This window comes from Elephas maximus, chromosome 9, assembly GCF_024166365.1.
Source record: "Elephas maximus indicus isolate mEleMax1 chromosome 9, mEleMax1 primary haplotype, whole genome shotgun sequence".
Taxonomy (NCBI): Eukaryota; Metazoa; Chordata; class Mammalia; order Proboscidea; family Elephantidae; genus Elephas; species Elephas maximus.
The window spans coordinates 123,374,987-123,401,869 of record NC_064827.1 but is presented as its reverse complement, the minus strand read 5'-3'; the positions used below and the strand labels follow the sequence as shown (position 1 = coordinate 123,401,869).

The 26,883-nt window shown below is 45.3% G+C and overlaps 1 protein-coding gene across 1 annotated transcript in view; it reads right to left on the bottom strand.

Moving 5' to 3' along the window:
• Positions 1 to 26,883, bottom strand: part of LOC126082532 (translation initiation factor IF-2-like) — a 116,530-nt gene that overhangs the window by 32,529 nt on the left and 57,118 nt on the right. The window lies entirely within an intron of this gene.

Here is a 26,883-nt window from a genome sequence, read left to right as displayed (position 1 = left end):
TACCAACAAGGCTAAAACTCTATGCTAACGTACCCTTTGAACCTTCTAATGAGTTCAGGTCAGAGCTTCACCGTTACCCACTTACAGTGATGCTCTGGATACGTGGCTTCCTCTGCTCGCACTACAAACACACGTCGTCTCACTGCTGCCGCTGTTTTTGCCGTCACCGATTCCGCCCAACGTTCTGGTGTTTTGCTACAATACTGTGGAAATTAGCACGGCATCCCGCCATTCTTTTTTTAGAATCAGAATGGTCTCGTATGCGTGAAGAGTAACTACTCAGAATAAACCTTACGTTTCAACTTCTTTTGAGTTTTCACTTTTTTTTTTTAACACATGGAAAATAAAGAGTAACGGCCCAAATGTCCTCAGAGCACAGAGTGTGATAACGGAGGGGTGCGTCTAACCAAGGAGCAAGAGCACCATGCCCCCCAGCAGTCTTCAGAGACACAAGCAGCGCGCACTGCAGACAATCGACAACTGGAAAGGACGGCCCCCGACTGGATGCCAACAACCAGACGCAGGAGCACAACACAAGGTGAGAAAGGCCCCCTGAAACAGGCTGTCCCCGTGTGAACCAGCACCACGGAGGGGTGGACTGGGCCGTTGCCCCCAGAGCTGGGCCGTGGTTGTAAAGCTGGCTCCCCTCCCTACCCCTTGCCCAGTGAAGAGCCAAAGCTCTGCTACGTTATTCCGAGCGTTGTGCTTGGGGGGGCCTCTCCAACAACAGGGCAAGACGGCCAGCCAGCCTCTCCAGCCAGTGTAGGCACTCCCTTCCCCAGCTTAGATGGCCAGCCCAGGGTTTACAGACCCCCCCCAATATAGGCCTTACAGACCCCCCCGCCAATGCAGGCCTTACAGACCCCCTCGAACGCAGGCCTTAAAGACCCCCCCTCCAACGCAGGCCTTACAGACGCCCCCCCCAACGCTGGCCTTACAGACCCCCTCCAACACAGAGAGGCCTTACAGACCCCCTCCAACACAGACAGGCCTTACAGACCCCCTCCAACACAGACAGGCCTTACAGACCCCTTACAGATCCCCTCCAACGCAGGGCTTACAGACGCCCCGCTCCAACGCAGGCCTTACAGACCCCCCCTTCCAATGCAGGCCTTACAGACCCCCTCCAAAGTAGGGCTCCTGGCCACCCACGAGCCAGGGACCCAAACTGCTTTAGCTGTCCAGTGAAGCCAAGGGACCCCTGCTTACAATGAGGCTTCTAAATGATAAAATACATAGCTACAAAGGCAATTAACAATTAAAAAGACAAACCTGGGTATGTTAATATGTGTGCTTCTCTACTAAGGATTAAAAAGCAAGACCCAGCAGGAGGTTTGGCAGCTACCATAATTTTGAAGGAGTGGTGCGCGGAGATGTGCTATCTATGGTTTCTTTAGTGACAAAGTCACAGGTACAACTGATCCTGCTGTGGCTTGAGGCCTACGTTCAAAAATTGAAACAGTGCTAAATTTCAACTAAAAAAAAAAAAGAGGTGAATAAAAATAAAGATGTAGATTTTTTTCCCATTCAAGTTCACAGACCTTCTCAACTGTAGCCACACATACCTATGAGCTTCCTCTGGCTGCAGAAACAAACTACCACTGACTTACTGCTTAGACAACAAAAATTTACCTCCCTACAGTCCTGGAGGTCAGAGGGCCAAAATCAGTTTCAGTCTACAGGCTACAGTCACGGTGTCAGCAGGGCTGGCTCCTGGAGACCCTGGAGGAGAATCCATTCTTTGCCTTTTCCAGCTTCTAGAGGCTGCCATATTCCTTGGCTCACCGCTCTAACCCTCTATCTTCAAAGCCAGCAGCTACCATCTTCTCTCCTCTCTGACCCTCCTGTCTCCTTCTCATAAAGACCCTGTGATTACACTGGGACCACCAGGACAATCCAGGATCATTTCCCTGTCTCAAATCCTTAATTTAGTCACATCTGTAAAGTCTCTTCTGCCATGTCAGGTTCTGGGGACAAGGGCATAGACATCATTGGAGGCCATTAGTGAGCCAACCACAGGCCCTTTGCATAGCCACAAACTCTTGAGCCCAAGCCTTTAGGGGCCAACAGAGCATGGGTAGAAGTGATGCAGGGCAGGAGGGGGCCCGAGGCCAGGCCCTGTCTAAAAGGGCAGCTGCTACCTTCCAGCTATCCACTCATGCCATTTGGGAATGTGGTCCAGGGTGGGCACAACTCCTGATTCCCTCCCTCAAAAAAAAAAATTAGATTTTCATGGGATGTCTCCCAGTTTCCAGATGCTGGGAAATAATTTAAAAAACAACAACAAAACAAAAACTACAAAGGACAAACAAAGTCTGTAACAAACATGTAAGGGCACAGAGTCCTTACTGGCCATGAGGATGGTGGGTGAGTCCTGCTGTTGGCTCACCTCAGGGATGTCCTCTTAGAAATTTAGGCTAAGAAAAGCCATTTTAAAGGTACTCATAAGGCAATACCAATTTTTAAAAACCCTGGTTGAACAAAAATGCAAATTACTGCTGCAAGAAACAGGAAAATAATGAAGCCAGTACATTATATGAGAATTTTACCTTGATTGCTGTAGTTCACATGCAAAATTTATCCTAATTTTAGAAGGAGTAAAAGGCTCTCTCATTCACAGACCCATTCCTATGTAAACCCTAATCTGAGAATTCTATCACAGTTCCCAGAGACCAGGTTATCTTCTCCCCAGTATTTCTTTTTTATTTCTTTTTATATTACTAAAAATCAGCCCACCTGCCTGTGAGTTTGTCCCACTGTAGTGGCTTGCATGTTGTTATGGTACTGGCAGCTATACCACTGGTATTTCAAATACAGCAGGGTCGCCCATGGTGGGCACGTTTCAGCAGAGCTTCCAGACTAAGACGGACTAGGGAAAAAGGTCTGGCAATCTACGTCCAAAAATTAGTCTACGAAAACGCTATGGATCACAACGCAACACTGTCCAACACAGTGCAGGAAGACGCACTCAAAATACAGTGGCTGCGACAAGGGACTCATGGGGCATACTGTTCCAAAACTCAGCTAAATTAAAACGTGAGGTTTATCCTGAGCAGTTATTCTATACGCATTTGGGGAGACCATTCTGATTTAAAAAAAAAAAAAAAGCAAACGGCTCAGGTAGGCTCGTAAATAAGTGCTATATAAACTGAATAGTCAAATATTCTCAGGAATTAATGAAAGTGAATTCCTTCTGGCTTAATCGCAGTTTCCAGGTAAGTCAGGTAAGATTAAGTATATGGAATGTGTTTTATTACAGTAAAAGATACTAGTTTTCTCCTGAAGTGAAAGAAACTGGTCGTTCTAGAATGAGAAAGAGAGGCATAAATGGAAAGTCTGGATGGATATGAAGGTTAGAAGAAAAGGAAGTGGCAAGTCAAGAAGAGAAGGCAAAACTGCTTACCAAGGGAATAGGAAAGAAGAAAAAGAAAAGAAATTCGTTCTTGAAAATAGCCTGAGCGATTAAAGTACACTTTGTCTTTAAAAAAAATACCCAGACTAACTTCAACATATGTAAATGAACTGGGATTGCCCAAATTCTTCTGGACAATGAGCCTCAGAAAGGGAGGCGGCAGGACCAGGCTTCAGGGCCCATCCTGAGGCCTGCAGTCCGACCACATCGCCCCAGGGGAGCTGTTGAAGAAAGGACCTCTCCCAACCAGGTCAAGATCTTTAAAAGATAAAAACTCCTCTCTGCATAATAGAAATAAATTGCTTTTCTTAAAAGTTAAGATAGTTGTTAGTTGAGCCTATACTAAGAAGAGAGTTTCAGAGGAATACAACTGTGTATATGTTTCTTTTTTTTTTCCTTTTTAAGGAAAAGGATTATTTTGTCCCCCACTCCACCCCCAAAACAATGTTTGTTTTATTTTATTTGTCTCCAAATGCCTTTGCACTCTTCAAACTTTGGAGACAGAAAAGAGTTTGTGAGAGGACTGGGGCAGGAGTGGTAAATAACCACATTAAAAAATAAACACCAGAAATTAAAATTGAGGAATGTTTAATTCAAATTCAAATGCTCATTTATTAAATTATTTGTAGACAGCAATAATGGATATGTTCATAACCTCTTGATAATATTATGAAATTAGTTCTGACCTAACACGTGCTCTTGAGATCAGACCACAGGCAGATTATCCAGTTAAAAAAAACTGTTGCTATCGAGTTGATTCTGACTCCTAGTGACCCTACAGGACAGACCAGAAATGCCCCACAGGGTTTCAAAGGAGCGCCTGGTGGATTCCAACTGCCCACCTTTCGGTTAGCAGCTGTAGCTCTCAACCACTATGCCAGCAGGTTTCAGGGCAAGGTAAACTGCTTACGTGTTCACCAAATCACCTGTAGTGTGGTGAAACCCATGTGAAATTGTTCACTACCAATCAGTAAGTAAGCACAAGTAAACCTGCCAGGGATTGTCAATTTGAGAAGAGGCTTTGATTCTGTTGGAAGGTGCGGGGGGGGGGGGGGGGGGGGGGCGGGTGTTGGGAGACAGAGGTCAGTCATACCTAGAAGCAGAATCTTTGATATGGTGAAAAAAATGTGAAATTGCTCACTAGAGATGATCTGGTAAGCAAGGTAAGTACCATTCTTACCTTGCCTACTGGATAATCCATCCTTGGATCAGACCAAATAAACTGACACTTTTTGTCAGTTTATTCCAGAATATGAGAACATACAAAATGACAAAACTTGGAAAAATTTTAGTTGCCTTGGAGATCTAATACCTGAGTCTGAAAAGCTATAATATGTGTTCAAATCTGCTTGCTCAAATTTGATAGTTTTGTTTCCTTGGTTTACTGATTATTGCCTTCGTCTATAATATGAAAAGTTATTCTCCTACGTAATTTGCGTAGGAGGCAACAGTTCTCTGTCTGAGTTTATGTTCACTTTTACACCCTTGATTAAGAAAACCAAGCCTTGTGGCTTCTGAAAAAGCTAAGAATTATATTTTTAAAATATTTATTATCACTCTGATTTAAAAGATATCCATCTCGGTGACCTTTGATAACTCCTGACAATTCTGAAATTTCATGGAAAGCCACAGACGCCCTGGTGGTGCAGTGGTTAAGAGCTCGGCTGCTAACCAAAACGTCGGCAGTTGGAGTCTACTGGCCGTTCCTTGGAAACCCTATGGGGCAGCTCTACTCTGTCATGTAGGATCACTACTGAGTCAGAAACGACTTGATGGTGATGGGTTGTTTTTCTGTGTAAGGGGAAAGATGGAGGATAAAATGAGGCTTATTTAATGTGCTATGAGTTCCACGAAATGTCTGGTCAAAACAGAAGTGTCTAATTTTCTTTTGGTTAAAAATTTTATGTGTCCAGTGTTTCCTCTTATGTATTGCCTAATATTAGACAACAAGAGCATAATATTATCAGTCATGGTTTTACTTATTATTTTTTAATCGCTAACTTTATTCTTAAATTTACATCTAGCAGCATCGAAGCCAATGGGTTTCAACTGAGGGTTTACTCTGCTCACCACTAAAGCTGTATTATTATTCACATATTCAGATGTTGAGAAACTTGATAACCCTGGTATTTTCTTGGCATATCTTAACTACGTGCTTTATATTCATATTACGTAATGTCTCAGGATTATTACTTATTACATCTCAGGTTTTTTTTCACTAAGAATCATGGCCATCCATTTTCAAAAATAAGAAAACAAAGTGAATCACTTTGTTCAGAGATATTCTGTCCAAAGTTTTATTCAGGGTTGACTTTTATTTTGCTTTGCATTACTTTTTAACAAATTCTCATTAGGTCTTTCACTTGTAAGAATTATTATTAGCAATAAGTTAACCATGAATATTTTTAAGCCTTATCATCTGTAGACAGTTCTTACTTTGATGATGCCCTGAAGGTGCCTGCAATGAACCACAGGCCAGAGTTTTTCACCAAAAGAGGCCCATAAACAGGACTATGCTAGCTATCTGGACGTGGGCTTCTAAATGGCACTGCTTATACCACTGGACTGAATCAAGATTTCCAGAATTCTTATGGAGAAGATGGGTTCAGGAATGCCGATCTAGGATAAATGGAACAGAAATGAATTATAGGACCAAGTGAACTAAAAGATTACGGGTTTTACGTGGGGGATATTACTTGATGTATTAATGTTCTCTTTTCTGGGTATAAGAAACCATTTTCTCTCTTCTCCTAAACTATAACATAATTTAATAGACTATGTTTATGCAAGCAAAGACGACACAACATTTCTCTCCCCCAATCCACCTATAATTGGAAAACTCTTAATGAGTATTCTTATTTTAATGGCAATATAGTTATTTGCATGAGTTCAATAAGAATCTGTCCCCCTTGTTAACAGGGCATAAGTGAAAATTTCAGTATATAACCAAGCCTTGACTGGGATATCATATTTGAGAATGGTACTCAGAGAATCAGGTATTGCCAGATGCTTTTAAGAGGACTTTAAAAGAATTTTTAAGAGAAAGAGCCAATGCTTCTGATGGCAAGCTCCTTACTTGGCTTCCTGGCTTCAAGGGCTTTTAAAAGTTTAATCTGATGTTCCTTATGAAAACTTCCATCAAGGCAGTTTAAAGACTACATGATCAATTACCACTTTTGCTGCACCTATATAGATAACAACAAACAGCCATATTTTAGGTCAAGAGAAACTTTGCTTTGAGACTGTCTTCTGATTGAGAGGCTTTGAGACTGTCTTCTGATTGAGAGGAGGGTGACTGTAGAGATACATTTTCTTGTTTCAATAGGAGATTATGGCAAGCCCTTGTTGGCTACGGAATTCTGCTTTTTGTTCATTGTCTTTGAGAAACCACAGACCGCTAATGAGTGTGTTTTCTCCTTGCAGACGAAAATCGCTCCTGTTACATGGTTTATGTTGTTTTCTCAGGGTCCACTGACAAAGAGGGCATTAACTGGCTGTTCTATAACAGCCACGATAATACCATTAGTTACTAAAATCGGTTTAAAAACCAAACCAAACATGTTGCCATTGAGCTGATTCTGACTCATAGCGACCCTACAGGACAGAGTAGAACTGCCCCATAGAGTTTCCAAGGAGCACCTGGTGGATTCAATCTGCCGACCTTTTGGTTAGCAGTCATCACTCTTAACCAGTATGCCACCAGGGTTAGAATTACATGGGGGGCAAAAAAAAATATATATATATATATACACACACGTACATTTTAAGGTTACAAATGACATTTAAAACAAGGTGGCTCTGTTAATAATGTGGATCATGCTACACACATGCTCTCTGAAATAGCACAGATAAAGATAATTACAATATAAAATAGATTAGCTCTTGATTATTTACCTGCTTCCCAAAGAGGAGTTTGTGTTGATAAAAGAAAGCTGTTGTGGGCTTACTAGTGACGCCTAAGTGGAAGCACGCTGAGATGTAGTTTTAGGAGACGTCCACGACTAGAAGTGCAAGGCAGGCTGCAGACATGCCTCCTGAATCTTCCTGTGACTGGTTTCACTGGTAGGAAATTTGGATTCAAGGACCACACAAGCCTTTCAAACCACTGGCTGGGAAACGCATTCTCCTAAGCTGCCTGGCAGCCAAGCACTTTAACCACCGCACCACCAGGAACCCACCAGCCACTCTGCGGGGGAAAGATGTGGCAGTCACCAGCCACTCTGCGGGGGAAAGATGTGGCAGTCACCAGCCACTCTGCGGGGGAAAGATGTGGCAGTCACCAGCCACTCTGCGGGGGAAAGATGTGGCAGTCACCAGCCACTCTGCGGGGGAAAGATGTGGCAGTCACCAGCCACTCTGCGGGGGAAAGATGTGGCAGTCACCAGCCACTCTGCGGGGGAAAGATGTGGCAGTCACCAGCCACTCTGCGGGGGAAAGATGTGGCAGTCTGTTTTCCTAAAGATTCACAGCCCTGGAAACCCAGTGGGGCCGTCCTACTCTGTCCTATAGGGTCGCTATGAGGTGGAATCAGCTCGAAGGAACAGGTGTCTCAAGCCTTAGAAGCCTGCTGGTGGCCATCTAAGGTACAGCAAACTCTGACCAGAGGAACAACGAAGAGAAGAAGCTAAAGAACCAACAAAAATAACATTCCACAAAATGGTACCCGATAAAGCAGCATCTACAAGACCAGAAGAACCTAGATTAGCGCCCAACCAATGCTTAGTGATCAAAGGCTCTGATCAAGTCATGATCAGGAGAAGGGAGATGTCAAAGACAGAAATTGATAGCAGATATCTTGCTTTGATTTGGGGGTTTTCTTACTCACAAAACCAAATATTCACTTTAAAGAAATTCCTAACCAAAATTAATCCACCAGAGGCTTTTCTTTCACCCAACGTTGCAAATCCTTTCTTTCCTGTTCAAACCAGGGCTTGCTGAATTTGAATTCAAGACATGGCTAAGTGGAGGGCAGAGACTGTCTTGTGACCTTTTACCAGCTGACCTCAGTATAAGGGGGAGGGGAGAGTTGAATCAATCATATTAAATTGGCCAACGGTTGACCTTTTATACTTCTCCCTCCCCTTGTCTTTGTAAGCCTCATTGCACCTAGCTTCTTCAGGCCGTCTGTTTCACTGGAATCAAAATGGTCTCCCTATAGGCATACACAATTAACTTCCCAGAATAAACTTTATGTTCAAATTCCACTGAGTTTTGATTATTCCTAACAATACAAACCATCATGAAGATGGTATAGGACCCGGCAGCCTCTCCTTCTGTTACACATAAAAACTGACTCAAGGCAGCTAAATACAACTGCAGGCAGGCACTATGGGCTTTCTTGCTGCTTCTGGCCTCTCCCCTGCTCCCCAAGACAACTCTCCTCCCAGGGGGCACCTACAGGAGTCTAACTTGCACACATGAACCCCGGGTGTGCCGCGCAGGTGCTCCTTGCTTCCCAGAACACAACCATTGGGTTGTCCAGTCCAGCGCTGATGTCCCAACAGAGATCTTGAAAAGCAAGCCACACCCATCTCTTCACGCTGAGCCGGCAGGGCTGCAGTCAGCAAGTTTCAAGGGCTCCACCTATGCTTTACCTGCCCCAGCCCAGCCTACCTGTCACCCACTGAGCACCAGGGGACTGGGCGTGCCCACCCTGTACGGAGCTCAGCCAAAACCAAGAAAGCAAAAATTGAATACAAGACAACAATAAAGTAACATGGCTAGCTTTACGAGCCGCAACACACAGGAACGTGCCCAAGGAAACACAGCATCGGTATCTACCGTGATGACACTTGCTGAGTGTGGGGATTTCACCAGCTGCCCAAGGAAAAGGAAGCGGGAACAACCAACCTCAGCACCTGGAACACAGCCCTCAACCTCAAAGTCTACGATGGCTCATGTACAATTCCAGGCAGACAGACTTCTCACCAACGGCAGTCTGCACGTGCTGCTGCCTTTAAAGAGAAATTGTGGAAAACTTTGGGGTAAATCCTAGTAAAGTCCACTCATGCATGGTTCTCCTCCAGATCCTACAGGGGATGAGAACTTGGCGGTCATCCAGGCTCAGGTCACTTGCCAGGAGGGAGGGAACCACTGACGTTTCCGAGCCATCAGAGGTCTTTATGTTAGAAGGAGTACTTGCTTATTCAGCTTATTCTCACACACTCATTGTGGGCACTGAGAAATATAAAAAACAAAAGCCCAGAGATCCAAGATGCTTTGCAGAAATAATGAAATGCTGGGCCTCTGGCAACAAGAGCCCTGTCCCTAAAGTCCCAGGCTCGTCCTTACCTGGGAGCCCTGCAGTTGGCTCTGTCCCACAGCCCTGGCCTCAGGCCCCGAGACTGCCCCCACATATCCCTGGCTGAGGGGAGGACAGACGCTCAGGACCCTGCTGGCACAGCACCACTCCTCACTAAGGGCCTCTGCCTGCCAAGGCTCCATTTGTCTTAGTCTCGCAACACTCTCAGGGGTTCATTATCCACTCGGGGTGGGAGCTGAGGGGGACGGCTAAGGGCAGCTGCCCCTCCACTCTCTCAGGCCACAACAAGGCGCCATTCAACAGCCAGGGACAAGGCTCCGCAGAGAACCTTCTCTCCAGGTCCCGGCATGCTCGCCGTGGGACAAGCTTGCCCCCATTCTCTGCCCTTTAAATAGCAGGGCTGTTCAGTGATGTGGGCTTGATTGTTTTCCTGTGTGGGCTAACTCAGGGCCACGCGCCGGCCCACCCACCCGGGACTCGGGAAAGAGGAAGGCACTCCTGTTCCCTGAGGAGAAAGGCCGCCTTACAGACCATGGCAGGGGGAGGGAGGGCCAACGCCACCAACTCCCAGTCCCACAGAAGAGGCTCCCGCGGCTGAGACCACGCAAATCCTATATATACATTATTGCCCACCTGAGGAACGTGCTGGCCTGGCCCGGCCCGCCTCCCAGCTCTCTCCAGGAGGCTGTAAAGGCAGGTGTGTACACCTGGGAGGTATGGGCTGGGCTCTAGGAACTCAGTCCATTACCCCAGGAGCTGGTGGCTGAGGTCCCTGGAGAGGCAGATGTGCGTGGAGATCCCACCACTGCCCCATGTATGCTGGAGGATCCTGGACCGGTCACTCAATCTTTCTGAGCCCATGCCAACCTGAAACAGGTAAATGAAGGCACCTGCTCAGTGGTGGAGGTGAGGATGAATGAGGAGGTAACACGTATAAACCACTGGCACACAGCTCGCCATGTGTAATCCCTATGACTGTCTTCTCCCGAATTGGGCAAAGGTGAAGACTAAATCAGGAAACCAGAGTCCCCACACAACTGCCTCTTCCATCATGGCTGTGGGACTCTGTCTGTCCACATCCTCCCCGTGGGATGGACCTGATACCAGGAACCACCATATATGGTGTCTGTGTGGAGCAGGTGAGACTACCTTAGACGGGGCAGGGCGGCACGGAGCACTAGCTGCGCACTGGCTTCTTTCATGATTGCGTACAGGACTCTCACTGCAGGGCAGACCCCTGGATCCCTGACTCCCTAAGGAAGCACAGTATACTTGATTATTGTCCAGAGCTTCAACAACATAAATGGCAGATGGAAAACAGAGGAATCAAATCGACTACATCTGTGGAAAGAGACGATGGAAAAGCCCAATATCATCTGTCAGACCAAAGCCAGGGACCAACTGCGAACAGACCATCAATTGCTCATGTGCAAGTTCAAGTCAGAGCTGAGGAAAATTAAAACAAGTCCACTACAGCGAAAATATGACCTAGAGTGTATCCCACCTGAACATGAAGACCATCTCAAGAACAGATTTGATGCACTGAACACTAATGACCGAAGACCAGATGAGTTGTGGGAAGGTATCAAGGACATCATACATGAAGAAAGCAAAAGTTCATTAAGAAGACAGGAAAGAAAGAAAAGACTGAAATGGATGTCAGAGGAGACTCTGAAACCTGCTCTTGAATGTAGAGCAGCTACAGTGAATGGAAGAAACGATGAATTAAAAGAGCTAAACAGAAGATTTCAAAGGGCAGCTCAAGAAGGTAAAGTAAAATATTATAATGAAATGTGCAAAGACCTGCAGTAAGAAAACCAAAAGGGAAGAACATGCTTAGCATTTCTCAAGTTGAAAGGACTGAAGAAAAAATTCAAGCCTCAAGTTGCAATTTGAAGGATTCTATGGGCAAAATATTGAATGATGCGGGAAGCATCAAAATAAGGTGGAAGGAATACCCAGAGTCACTGCACCAAAAAGAACTGGTCAACGTTCAAACATTTCAGGAAGTAGCATATAATCAAGAACTGATGGTACTGAAGGAAGAAGTCCAAGCTGCACTAGAGGCACCAGCAAAAACAAGACTCCAGGAGCTGATAGAACGCCAACTGAGATGTTTCAAAAGATGTGATGCTGGAAGCACTTGTCTATGCCAAGAAATTTGGAAGACAGCTATCTGGCCAACCCACTGGAAACAAAAAAACAAAACCTGTTGCTGTCAAGTTGATTCCAGCTTACGGGGACCCTACAGGACAGAGGAAAACTGACTCAGAGAGTTTCCAGGAGTGGCTGGTGGATTTGAACAGCCGACCTTTTAGTTGGCAGCCTGAACTCCTAACTACTGTGCTATTATTAATATCACACACACAGGTAAAATTCTGCTGAAGATCATTCAAAAGCAGTTGCAGCAGTACCTTGACAGGCAACAGCCAGAAATTCTAGCTGGATTCAGAAGAGGACGTGGAACCGAGGATATGACTGCTGATGTCAGATGGATCACAGCTGAAAGCAGAGGATACCAGAAAGATGTTTACTTGTGTCTTACTGACTGTGCAAAAGCATTCGACTGTGTGGATCAAAACAAATTATGGATAACGTTGCGAAAAATGGCAATTCCAGAACACTTAACTGTGCTCACTTAAAACCGGTACATAGGCTAAGAGACAGTCATTTGAACAAAGCAAGGGGATACTGCGTGGTTTAAAATCAAGAAAGGTGTGTGTCAGCATTGTATCCTTTCACCATACCTATTTAATCTGTATGCTGAGCCAATAACTAAAGAAGCTGGACTATATGAAAAAGACTACAGCATCAGGATTGGTGGAAGATTCATTAACAACCTGTGATACGCAGATGACACAACTTTCCTTGCTAAAAGTGAAGAGGGCCTGAAGGACTTACTGATGAAGGTGAAAGACCACAGCCTTCAGTATGGATTGCACCTCAACATAAAGAAAATGAAAATTCTCACACTGGACCAATAAGCAACATCATGATAAATAGAGAATATACTGACGTGGTCAAGTATGTCATTTTACTTGGATCCACAATAAATGCCCATGAAAGCATCAGCCAGGAAATCAAAAGACACATTGCAGTAGGCAAATCTGCTGCAAAAGACCTCTTTAAAGTATTAAAAACCAAAGATGTCACTTTGAGGACTAATGTGTGCCTGACCCAAGCCATGGTGTTTTCCTTCACCTCATATGCATACGAAAGCTGGAATAAGGAAGACTGAAGAATTGATGCCTTTGAATTATGCCAAAGAATACTAAATATACATACCATGGACTGCCAGTCTGTCTTGAAATAAATACAGCCAGAATGCTCCTCAGAAGTAAGGATGGCAAGACTTCGTCTCAGGCACTTTGGACATGTTACCAGGAAGGATCAGCCCCTGAAGAAGGACATCATGCTTGATAAGGTAGAGAGAGGGTCAGTGAAAAAGCGGAAGCCCACCAACAAGATGGAATGACACAGTGGCTGCAACAATGGTGATTGTGAGCATGGCACATGACCAGGCAAGTGTTTTGTTGTTGTACCTAGGTTCACTATGAGTCAGAACTGACTTGATGGAACCCAACAGCAACAAATTGTCCACAGCCTGTGATCACCTACAATGTCTGCAATCATCAAACAAGGACTAGTTAAGCAAGGACGGCACATGTAAAGCTGGCCCTTCAGTCCCAAGCTCTATGGAGCAAGTTCAGGCTCCAAGACCACACTGTGTGTATGGGGGTCTGCATTCCCCCCAAGCCCCCTGCACCCCTCCATCCCTGCACTGCTTGCCCAAGCTGCAATCCCTTTCCAATGGTCTGCCTTGGCCCCAAGGCTACAGGCTGTAGGCAGCTCTCATTTTGGCTGTGGCAATTTTGCGCTCCAGGAGGGAAAGACACACCTGGGACACAGCCAGTGCTCAACGACTACACAGTGAGTGTCCCAAGATGGTGACCTGGGCAGCACAGGTGACTGTCACATGTGAAGTCTTTGGGCCTCTGAAGTAAGCTAGGCAGGTACTGCCAGGCCTGTTTTACAGATGACACAGTGGTGCGACAGGTGCCCCAGCTTGGGGCAGAGCCAGGACTGAAGCTTGATCAAAACCACCTTTCACCAAGCAACCGAGGTTCCACTGGAGCACTATCACGAGTCCACCTGTCCTGCAGAAGCGAAAAATGCCCAGGTAGCAGAAAGGTCCTCGCACCTGGACTGTTCTGAAAAACCAACAGGGCAGTGAGGTCAATGTCAGCGCGATGCAGTCACAATCGTGAGGACAAGAGAAAAATGGAGACAGCAGAGAACAGACTGCACCCATTCCGGAGCATCCATTACCGTGACTTGACTCTGACCCGCCTTCTCCCTTCAGAGCCTTGTGTGACAGCACACGTGTGTGACAGCACACATGATCTTTAAGGTTAGAGATGAGGAGGAGGAGGAGAGCGAGGCAGGGAGAACCCGCCTTGCAGGCATGCTCCGTCCAGTGTGCAGACGACTTTCAGAGCACACGAACACATGCGTCTCGCTCAATAACGCTTACAGAGGGGGACAGACACCTGAACGTCCCATCCCCACCCCAACTCTGACCCTCTGCTAGCAGAGTGGGGATCGTAAGGTCTGATGAAGCATGACTCTACCACATCGTGACTTGAAAGATGTCCCGATCAAATCCACGTTCTGAAAACATCTTCTGCCACTCTTGAGACGAAGAACATTGTAACTTTAAAGGTACTCTAAGGCAATAAACAGAAGTACTCTTTATATTCCTTGACTAGAATTATATATAACTTGTATATTTTAAGACTTTCAAAAGTCTACAGTATGCTTTGCAATTTTAAGACATTTTAATAGATGCATAATATATGTGCTGCCTATCATGAAGAGCACAATTACTTCTAATGCTCTTTACCTTTAAGATTTAGCTGCTGAGAGTGTAGACCCCTTCGGTATCCAAATTACCTAAAAGGGATAATTAACCCTGAAGGTAATTTTCTTAAAACAGCAGCAGTATTAAAGGCAGCACTTGTACCTATGAGAAAATACTTCTTCTGTGATTAGAGATTTTACAAAAAAGTTCAGGTGCCAAAAAGAGGCTAACGGTTTCAAACACCACCTTTTGCCACCCAAATAAATAATGCAAGGCAAAATACTACTCCATTTCCCTTGTACCCTGGGCTCTCTTCTCTGGGCACTAGCAGGGCAAAGGGGGGTGTTAAGATACACTGTAGCCAATGCCAGGTGAGTGCATTCACTGGTCAATGGGACTTAGGGTAAAAGGCAAGAGCCAGGGTCTGTTTTTAAAACCTGATTTGCAGGTATTATTTTCCCTTTACAAAAAGGCCTAACGAAAACAGGCCAGCTCACAATCCAGTCCGCCACATCGCACAGTTTTAAGCCTTAGTGCACATCTGCCCCACCCAGGAACTGCTGTGCAGCCGGCTCACAGTCAGTACACCGTCTGATCCGTCACCTCCCAACACAGCCCCTCAGGGTCATGGCACATGTCTAACTCGGCAACTTACTGTCGAGCTGACTCTGACTCATGGAGACCTCATGTGCGTCAGAGTAGAACTGTGTTCCATGGGGTTTTCAATGGCTGACTTTTCAGAAGTAGACTGCCAGGCCTTTATTCCAAGGTGCCTCTGGATAGACTCAAACTTCTAACCTTTTGGTTAGCAGCCAAGCACTTAACCGTCTGCACCACCCAGGGACACAAGGGTCTGCTCATAACCTCACCAAGAATAATCCAAACAGAAAACGAAGGAGGCCATGACGAGGAGCTCACTGTCCTTCCTCCTGTCTTTCCCAACTTGGTCTGGTGTGAGCCACCCTGGTCCCAGCAACATCATCCACAACACCATCAGGCTCATGTCCTCAAGTTCCCAAGGCGTCTCCCCACAGGTCCCTGGTCAAGGTCCACTCCACACCCCCTGCCAGCAGCCCCACTGTCCTCTCTCTGGGTATCCTCAGCCGCTGAATCCCTTTTCTACCTGCACTCTGACCCACCTAGCCCCCCTCCACAGTGTAGCTGCATTGGTCTTCCTAAAACACAATCTGATCCTGCCATTACTCCGCTGAAAATTCTTAACTGGCCCTCTGCTGCCTTTGATTGAAGTCCTAAAGCTGTACCCCAAAATATGCAGAATGCTGCCTCATCTTGCTCCTCCTCCTGTCACCCACATACATCCTATGTGTCAACATCCCCATCTGCCCTGGCTTCCCTCAGCCTGCCAGGTCTGTGCAGAAGTTGTCCCTGAGTCTGGGCCACTGTGCATCTGTCACCCCCCGCACATACCCCTACATCCTTCGGAATGCAGCCCAAGCCTTTGCATGGGAGCTGTCCCTGAGCCTGCACCACTGTGTACCCGTCAGCCCCCCGCACCCCCAGCACACGCCCCTACATCCTTCAGAATGCAGTCCAAGCCTCGGCATATGGAGTGCCCTCTGGTATCACCTGACCTCCCAGAAGAAAGGCAGCCCTTCCTTCTCTGAGCTCCTGTGGTAACAGTTCCAACCCTATCCACGTCCATCTGCAAAGTCTGTGAAGAACCCACTACATGTTAGGCTCTGCACTAAGTGCCAGCAGAAAGAAATGGTGCCTGTGCCCCCCAAGGAGCCTACCTAGTAAGCAAAGACATCCCAGACACCTAAAGGTGCAGGGGTGTATGTATGCATGTGTGTGCAACTGCAAACCGTGATAAGCCCTGTGTTAGACAATCCAGGTTGCCACGAGATGGATAAGTAGATAAAATGACCTCACCAGAGGCTGGGAGAGGTTTCTCTGAGCTGAGCTGAGCCAGCAGCAGTTAGCATGACCTGAAAACATCCAGCCAGCAACGCCGTCTAGTTAACATGACTTTCCTATTCTAGGAAGTTCTCACCCAAGAAGCCAAAGCAGCCAATACCTATGCTGTTTGTTTCAGAGCTTCCTGAATACCCTTCTACCTGAACCACAGATGCTCACCTAGCTCCTCAGACAAAAGGCTGCCCTCAGGATAGTAAGCCCCTTCTCAGAACAACAGATGGCTCATCTGGGCAAATCATGTCCTCACCAAACAATACCAAGACTGGCTCCAATGCTTCCTTGCTGTGTCCACTGATCCTAAACCTGGCCCAGCTCCAACCGGAACCCCCAATACTGAAAGATCTGTCTTAAGGCAGGCCCCGAACCTCACCATGTCTTCTGTGGCCTTCCCTTGGAGACACCTGACTGTGAAGGGCTTTTCAGGGAGTCAGCAAGCATTAATGTCCGAGGTAAAGGTAACAGCAAGAAGGCTGATATGAAATGGGCTGGTAACAAAGGACGGGGGCAGGCCAGTGGGCCTGGGACCCACATGACAGACCCCAGCTCCAGTCCCACGAGCCAAGCTCTGCTCTGAGATGCCTGGGCCAAGAGGCCCAAACACTGCTCCTCAGTGGATCCCACATCAGCCCCATGGAGGGCTCCTCATTGGAGCTCTTAGGGTCCCAAAGGCCAGGCTTCACACTTGTCCCCCAGCTTAGGGACTGGCTCTGCTTCATGCAAGCATGAATCTCAGGTCACCCCCTTTTGTGACTTCAGCTTCCCACTAGGAACCTTCTGCTTGCCAACCTGGACCCTGACTAAAATCTTGTTAAATCTTGGTTTCTGTTATACATGAGGTAAATCCAGCCATAGGCTCCACTGCGTGGCCCATGGCCTAGAGGCCAGCCAGAAGAATGCACAGCCACCCCTTCACACAGGAAAATCGCCTGGGAGGGGGCACTGGGAGAAGAAAAAGGAGGCAGGTGTGCAAGAAAAGAAGGCTGTAAAACTGCCAGCCTCTCTCTGAGGCACCTATGTATTGGATGACTGCATTTAACACCTCTGGCCCACGACCGCCATCCCTATGTGGTCTGTCATACTGGGGTGGCTGGCATGTTGCTGTGATACTGGAAGTAGGCCACCGGCATTTCAAACACCAGCAGGGTAACTCACGGTAGGCAGGTTCCAGTGGAGCTTCCAAACTCAGACAGACTAGGAAGAAAGGCCTGGTGATCTGCATCAGAAAATTAGGCAATGAAAACCCTATGGATCTCAACAGAATATTGTCCAACAGAACACTGGGAGATAAGCTCTAGGTTGGAGGGCATTCAAAATATGCAGTGCCCCAACAATGAACTCAAGTACACCAATGATCCTGAAGATGGTACAGGACTGGGTAACATTTCATTCTGTTGCACACGGGGTCTCCATGAGTTGGCGCTGACTCAACAGCAAATAACCACTACCCACCACCAGCCCACTAACCTCTGCAGGAAGGGCACCATCTCTTTGTGTCTCTGGAATCTCACACAGTGCACACACGTGCTGGCACACAGAAAACACAAGGGTGGCACAATGTGTCAGCCCCCTCCTTCCTCCTCAGCAATGAGCAGCCAGTCAGCGAGGTCTGCATTTTCTTCCCTTTCTTCCTCCTAACCCATGGCCACACCCTCTGACCTCCACACGGCTTACGTCCCTGCATGGCAGAGTCAAGGTCAGGGGTCGGGCGGATGGAGCACAGAGGGCAGTGGGAGCTGCCAAGGACTCCCACCCTCAACCCCTCTTGGTCTTCCAGAAGAGGAAGGAGCTACCTCAACTCTCAAAGCTTCCTGGTCTCCAAGAGTCTTCCATTAAATGCAAGCACCTATTCAAGGGACAACATGAACCCCATGTGTCAGGCAGCAGTGGCACATGAGGAATTAGAAGAGGGTTGGGCAGCTGTCCAATCCCAAAGGAGTGAGATGCTAAGCAGCACACAGCTGAAGGGACAGGTGATTTGGGGAAACTGGGGTACAAAAATAAATGTTTTATGTCCTAGTCACACTTTCCAGATCCCAAGACACAGGAAGAATTTTGAGCAGCACGTGAAAAGCACAATATCACCTACAAAGGGGCCCCAATGAGATGAAATGCCAATTTCTCATCAGAAACTATGGAGGCAAGAAGACAATGGGATGACATATACAAAGCCCAGAAAGAAAAGAACTGTCAACCAAGAATTACATATCCAGCAAAACTATCATTCAAAAACGAGGGAGAAATTAGGACATTCTCAGATAAGCCGAAATTAACGGAATTTGTAACCCACCAAACCATCCCTACAGGAAATATTAAATGCAATCCTTCAGACAGAAAACCAAAAACATCACACAACAACCTGAGGCGAAGACTCGTGACAGCATCGCCCTGACACCAAGCCAGGCGGAGGCGTGACAGAAAAACGAAGGTAACAAATAACTACAGGGAATCAAGGACACAGAGCTGTAGCTGATTACAGCATCAAAACAGAAGGGGAAACGACTGCTGTCGTCACAGAAATACCATATGGTGAGGAAGGTAAGGCGATTTTGAGATATTTGAATGTAGGGTGTCAAATGCAAACTTCACAAAGAAAATTAATAAATCTATTCACCAAAATAAAGAAGAACTACAAAGACTCATTAAACACAAAAACAACTAGAATAAAGGAAAGAAAAAGAAAACTCATACACAAAAAGAGCCCAGCACAGAAGTAAAGAACAAAAAATCTGTTAACAACGCACAAAAAAAGCATAACAAAATGGCTGCAGTAAACTCTTCCCTGTTGATAATAACACTAAAACCTAAATGGGTTAAATGCACCAGTCAAGAGACAAAAGAGTAGCAGTATGGATAAAAAAGCACAACCCATCAATACATCACCTGAGAGACACACCTGAGGCACAAAGACAAAAAATCAAAGTATGAGAAAAAAAATACCATGCAAACAAGCAAATGAGAGAGCAGGAGTGGCAGTATTAATATCCAAAAAAAACAGACTTTAAGACAAAATCTATGATAAGAGACAAAGAAGGACATTATGTAATGATAAAAAGGACAATTCACCAAGAAACCATAACAATTATAAATATTTATACACCCAACGCCAGAGCCCCATGATAAGCAGAAAAGACTGAAGTTGTCAAAGATTTCATTTTACTTAGATCCACAATCAATACCCATGGAAGCAACAGTCAAGAAATCACATGATGCATTGCACTGGGCAAATCTGCTGTAAAAGACCTCTCTAAAGTACTGAAAAGCAAAGATGTCACCTTGAAGACAAAGGTGTGCCTGGCCCAAGCCATGGTGTTTTCAATTGCCTCATATGCATGCAAAAGCTGGACAGTGATTAAGGAGGACTGAAGAAGAATTGATGCCTTTGAATTCTGGTGTTGGCGAAGAATACTGAATATACCATGGACTGCCAGAAGAATGACTCAATCTGTCCTGGAAGAAGTACAACCAGAGTGATTCTTAGAAGCAAGGACGGCGGGACTACGTCTCATATACTTCGTACATGTTATCAGAAGGGACCAGTCCCTGGAGAAGGACATCACGCTTGGTAAAGTAGAGGGCCAATGAAAAAGAGGAAGACCCTCGACAAGATGGATTGACACAGTGGCTGCAACAATGGACTCAAGCACAGCAACAATTCTGAGGATGGCACAGGACCAGGCAGTGTTTCCTTCTGTTGTACACAGGGTCACTAAGAGTCATAACTGACTCGACAGCACCTAACAGCAACACTATAGCATGGACAATTCTGCAACAACAGAAACAACAAACAATAATCTACAAATTGATACACAGATTGACAGAGATGCCAAGAAGTGAGGGAGGGTAAGGGAACATACCCACCAGAAGATACAGGTTCGGAGGTGGAAATTTCTAAATATATGCTTGTAGGTGCTCCTCATATATTAATATAGACAATAGATCCACACAAGTGGCACGGTCAGGGAAACCTCTTACACATAACTAAACACCACATGGGATGAAGCTCCCAGGCTTGAAGGCAAAGGACTTTAGACTCGGGGGACATCTCTATCAACTGGCACAGCATAGTTACTAAAGACAGTGTTCTACATTCTACTTTGGTGAGTAGCATCCAGGGTCTTAAAAGCTTGTGAGCAGCCATCTAAGATACAACTATAAGAAGCTGTATCTTTTAGTCCAGAGCAAAGGAGTCGGAAAAATACTAAAGGCCAAAGGGAGCAGTTAGTCCAAAGGACTAAAGGACCACATGAACCGCAGCCTATGCAACCCCGAGACCAGAAGAATTAGATGGTGCCCAGTTAACACTACTGACCCCTCTGCCTGGGATTACAATAGAGGGTCTCAGACACAGTGGGAGAAAAATATCAAACAAATGATCAAATTCACAAAAAAGACCAGACTTGCTGGTCTGACAGAGACTGGAGGAACCCCCGAGGCTGTGGCTCCGGGACACCCTTCTAACCGAGACTTGAAGCCACTCCCAAAGTTCACCTTTCAGCCAAAGATTTGGCAGGCCTATACGACAAACGATAACACACGTGAGAAACGTGCTTCTTAGATCAATCGAGTATGCGAGATCAAATGGGTGAAACCTGCCCAGGAACAAAGATGAGAAGGCAGGAGGGAACGGGAAAACTGGATGAATGGACATAGCAAACCAGGGGTGGAAAGGGAAAGGGGGAGAGTGCTGACCCAATGCAGGATTGCAGCCAATGCCATGAAACAATTTGTGTATAAATTTTTGAATGAGAAACTAATTTGCTCTGTAAACTTTCACTGAAATCACAATAAAAAAAAAAAATAATAAAGTAAAAAAAAAAAGAACTTAAAAAATACTTAGAATCAAATAAAAATGAAAACACAACACACCAAAACCTATGGGATGCAGCAGAAGCAGGCCTCAGAGAAAAATTCAAAGTAGTAAGTACCTACATTAAAGAAGAAAGAGAGGAGGTGGGGCCACGATGGCACCCTAGACAGACACATCATGCCGTCCCTCTGCAGCGAAGACCTGAAAAACTAAGTAAAACAGATACAAACGTCAATCCTGGAACCCTAGGCATCAAATGAAGAGATAAAGAACTCGATCAAACACCGAATGGAAGAAGAAACCAAAGGAAAACAGAACGAGTAGAGCTACAGAGTAGAAGTCCCCTGCCAACTAACACAGCACAGCATCACCATCTTGGAACACAGCCAGCAATGACCCTGGACAGAGAGTTTGGGCAGGCAACTTCAGGAGCTCCCAACAGGAGACAGGGCACTGGGTAACCAGAGAAACATGCTTTCCCACCACTCGCTCTTCTGCCCCTTACGCCACCCTCTACCCCTTCCCAACAGGACACGCCACACTGCTTTAGCTAGGGAGCCACCAGCTCATGAACAACCTGGATCTGCCCCACCCCATCTGGTGGCTCCCACTGAGCCTTTTTCTTTCCCTTTCTTCCTCCCCTCCTCCTAGCCAAAGCAACATTGAGGAAAAAGAACAAAGTAAGAGGCCTCGTTCCCCATTCTCAAAAACATATTATACAGCTACAGTAATCAAAACAGCCTGGAACTGGTCCACCAAGAGACACTTAATCAATGGAATAGAACTGAGAAACCCAGAAATAAATCCATTCATTTATGGACACCTGATTTTTTACAAGGAGTTAAAGTCCATTTAATGGGGAAGAAACAGTCTCTTTAACAAATGATGCTGACAAAATTGGATATCCACTTGCTGAAAAAAGAAACAGGGATCCATATTGTACACAAAAATTAACTCAAAATGGACCAAAGATGAAAATGTTAAGAAAACATAGGGACAAAACTATGGAACCGAAAAAAAAAAAAAAAAACAACCCCAAACATAAGTATAAATGCACAAACAGCAGAAAACAAATTTGATAACTGGGACTTCATAAACATTAAATGCTTGTCAAAAGACTTTATCAAAAGGGTAAAAAAGACAACCTGCATACTGGAAAAAAAATGTGGGACTTCGGATCTGATAAGGCTCTAATCTCTAAAATCTACAGAAAGCTTCAACAGCTCAACGACAAAAAGACAAACCACCCAGATAAAATACGGGCAAAGGACATGAACAGACACCTCACCAAAGAGGACATTCAAGCTTCCAACAAACGCATGAAAAGGATGCTCATGATCATTAGGCATTGTCCAGTTCCAGTACCCAGTGCCGTCAAGTCGATTCCGACTCATTAGCCATTAGAGAGATGCAAATCAAAACTACACTGATCTATAATCCCACCCCTGCTAAAATGGCACTGATCAAAAAACAGAAGGCAGCCAATGCTGCTGGTGAGGATATGGGTAGATTGGAACCCACAGACACTGCTGGTAGGAATGTAAAACGGTACAACCACTGTGGAAAATGGTATGGCATGTCCTCAAAAAACTAGAAACAGAACTACCTTATGATCCAGCAATCCCATTCCTAGGTATATACATTACCCTAGAGACCTAACAGAAGTGACATAAACAGGCATATACACACTTAGGTTCATTGCAGCACTATTCACAATAGCAAAAAGATGGAAACAACCTAAGTGCCCATAACAGGTGAACAGGTAAGTACAATGTACACACAACGAACTACACAGCCGTAAAGAATAATGACGAGTCCTCTAAACATTTTATAACGCGGATGAATCTGGACAATGTTATGCTAAGTGAAATAAGTCAATCACAAAGGACAAATATTGTATGATCTTACTTTTATAAAAAGACTAGAATAGGTACACATGATGAAACCGATGTTCATTGGTGGTTACCAAGGATGAGAGGGGAAGGAACGGAAAATCACTTTCTAGATAGTACCAAAAAAAAAAAAAAACCCAAACTCATTGCAATCAAGTTGGTTCTGACTCACTAGCGACCCTATAGGAGTGAGCAGAACTGCCCCATGAGGTTTCCTGGGAGCACCTGGTGGATTCGAACTGCCGACCTTTTGGTTAGCAGCCAACCTCTTAACCACTACACCACCAGGGTTTCCCTCTAGATAGTAGATGCTGTTATTTTTGGTGATGGGAAAGGTAATGCTGAAAGTGGCTGAACTGTGCACGATCTGACCGACGTAAATGACATCACTAAGAAGCACACAAGCATAAAGGGCATTTTTGGTATATACTATAATTGCAAAAGCAACAACCAACAAAATACACGTGTGGTTATATAGGTAGGTATGTATACACATATATGTATGTTGTTGTTGTTAGGTCCTATCGAGTCAGTTCCAACTCATAGCGACCCTACGTACCACAGAACAAAAGACTGCCCGGTCCTGAACCATCCTTACAACTGTTGTTATGCTTAAGTCCATTGTTGCAGCCACAAATACGTGTACCAACCAAACCAACCTGTTGCCATCGAGTCAATTCCAACTCATAGCAACCCTATAGGACTGAGTAGAACTGCCCCATAGGGTTTCCAAGGAGCGGCTGGTGGATTCAAACTAACAGCTTCCTGGTTAGCAGCACAGCTCTTAACCACTGTGCCACAGGGGCTCCCTATAGGTAGACATGTGTGTGTATACGTGTGCATGTATAGCTGCATCTATAGGCACATGCATACATACACGTGTGTGCAGTGCACATATAAGCATACATACAACAAAGCACACAGGGGCACAGTTACGGATACTTCTTAGATATAATAAAACACCTCATGGAACTGGCTTACTGGGCTTGAAGGCTTAGGACCATAGTCTTATGGGACATCTCAGTCAACTAATTAATTTAATTAGTTTGATTAATTTAGTTCATAAAGTTTATGTTCCACATCCTACCTTGGTGAAAAGCTTGCAAGCGGCCATCTAAGATACAATTATTGGTCTCTACGCAACAGGAGCAAAAGAGAAAGAGGAGATCAATGACTAAAAGACGAAACTAGTCTACAGGACTAATAGCCTACACAAACCGTGGCCTCGTCTATCCTGAGACCAGAACTAGACGGTACCTGGGTACCACTAACCACCGTTCTGATCAGGGCCACAATAGATGGACCTTGATAGCATAGGAGAAAAATGTAGGACAAAACTTAAATTCTTAAAAAGTTCAGACTTACTGGACCCACTGAGACTAGAGTAACTCTCAAGACTATCACCCAGAGATACCTTTAAACCCTGAAATGCAACTACTCCAGATGGTCAGCTTTGAACTAAATAATACATTGGCTCATAAAATAAACAAGATCACCTGTGAGAACTGTGATCTTTTAAAAAATCATCTATTTGAGACCAAATAGTCAACATTTACTATAAAGCAAAAATGAGAAGGTAATGGGGAGGGGGGGGGCGGGCAGGGAAAACAGATTAATGAAAATGGAACAACCAGAACGGAAATAATGAGAATGTTGACGCACAGTGAAAAACATAAATAATTTCACTGAACAATTTGTACAGAATTGTTAAATGGGAACCTAATTTGCTATGTAAACTTTTACCAAAAACCTAATAAAATATATATAATATCTATTTTTTAAAGACTATAAGGCTGCATTTTTTTTTAAACCAAACTGAGGGGAAAAAAAAGAGAGAGGGAAACCTAAAATCCAGGTAGCATCAAAACAGCAAAATTCAAAGAAATTTAACTTTCTTGCATTCAACTCCTCACCACAAAATCACTTAGGCTTCTAGAGTTTGGGTCTAAGAAAAGAAATCAAAGGCAAGACATAAAATTACACCTTTTCACCCTCCAACTCTGTTAGACAGAGGTCCAGATTTCACAGAACCTCCTGGTGCCACCAGCCCTTCCCCCTGCCCTCCAGCCACATGCTTCCTTCTGGGGAGCTGTGCCAGCAGGGGATGACCTCGGGGTTTCAGGCCCAGCATGGAGAGGCCCAGCTCCCAGCACTCCCAAACCAGTCGCCAACGCCTCAGTGAGGAAGGCCTCCAAGACCACCTGACACCTGCTCTCACCATGCAGATACACCGATCCAACAGGCTTCTTTTGAAGGCCATGCTGGCAATGTCAGTCTCTTAAAAAATTTCTTGTTTCCTCTTCAACCTAAGTTCTAGAATATATTTTTAATCTTCCTGTTTCCTTTTTAAATTGTCTTTTGTATACAAACTACTTACTGTGAAACAAAAGCAGGGGAAACTTCTCACACAGAGAGGAGTGTGATGGTTAAGGTCGTGTGTCAACTTGGCTGGGCCATAATCCTCAGTGGTTTGGCAGTTATGATGCAGTTTGGTAGCTATGTAATACTGTAATCACCTCCATGATGAGATCTGTTATGAGCAGCCAATTGGTTGAAAGGGATTTTCCTTGTGGGTGCAGCCTGCATCCAATATAGGTGGATTTTCTGGCAAAGCTTGTTGGCTTTTGCTTGCTATGGATCCTGTAGCTGGCTCCTGTTCATCTGATCTCCAATTCTTGGGACCTGAGGTTGCAGTTTACTGGCTGATCTTGGGTTCACCAGCCCCTGAGGATACATGAGTCAGAAGAAACCTCCAGCCTGACCCAGGGACTTGGAACTTTCTAGCCTCTAAAACCATGTGAGCCACTTCTTTGATATAAATTTCTCTCTCTATATATATATATATATTTATATGCTTTACCGGTTTTGCTTCTCTAGAGAACCCAGCCTAAGACAAAGAGAAGACAAAGGCCTCCTGGCAGAGACTGAGGTACCATGTGCACGGCTGGCGCCCACGTGGTCCAGCCAGACAACTGGACCAAAGACCAACATGCTCTCTCTGTGAAGACACATTCAGTTAGCACAATCGTTCCTGGAGAACTCAGCAACTTAAAAATCCTACACATTAAAAAAAACACACACACATCTAGAAAAGTCCTTCTAACACAGACACATCTGCATAAACCTTTAAGTCTCTAGGACTTAGCAAGGAATGCAAACCATAGATGGCTTGTAGGTCTGCAGCAGCTGGGTGTCCCCATGCCAACCTGGGAGTGTAACCAAATGGGTCAACACCCAACCCTGCCGCCCTCCCCCCCCCCCGCCCGCCTGATGTTTCCACCTCATTGCTGTTTTTAGTTGCCGTCGTGTCAACTCCAACTCATAGCGACCTTAACGGGCAACAAAACTAAATGCTGCCCGGTCCTGCACCATCTTCGTTTTTCACGGTCGTTGGCATGTTTGAGTCCACTGTTGCAGCTAACTGTGTCCATCTATCTCATTGAGGGTCTATCTCATTTTTTGCTGACACACCGCTTTACCAAACATGATTTTGTTTTCTAGCAGTTGGTCTTTCCTGATGAGCTGTCCAAAGTAAGAAGCATTTCCATCCACCCTGGGTCCCTGTCACTTTTTTTTAACTCTCCTAGAATTGTATTCTCTGTAAGGCTGCTGGCCCCCAACCAAATCACTTCTATTAAAAAACAAACAGAAAGGCCCCCCTCAGATGTTTGCATCTCCTTTGGCTCAATCCAAGAAAGTCAACAAGCTCAA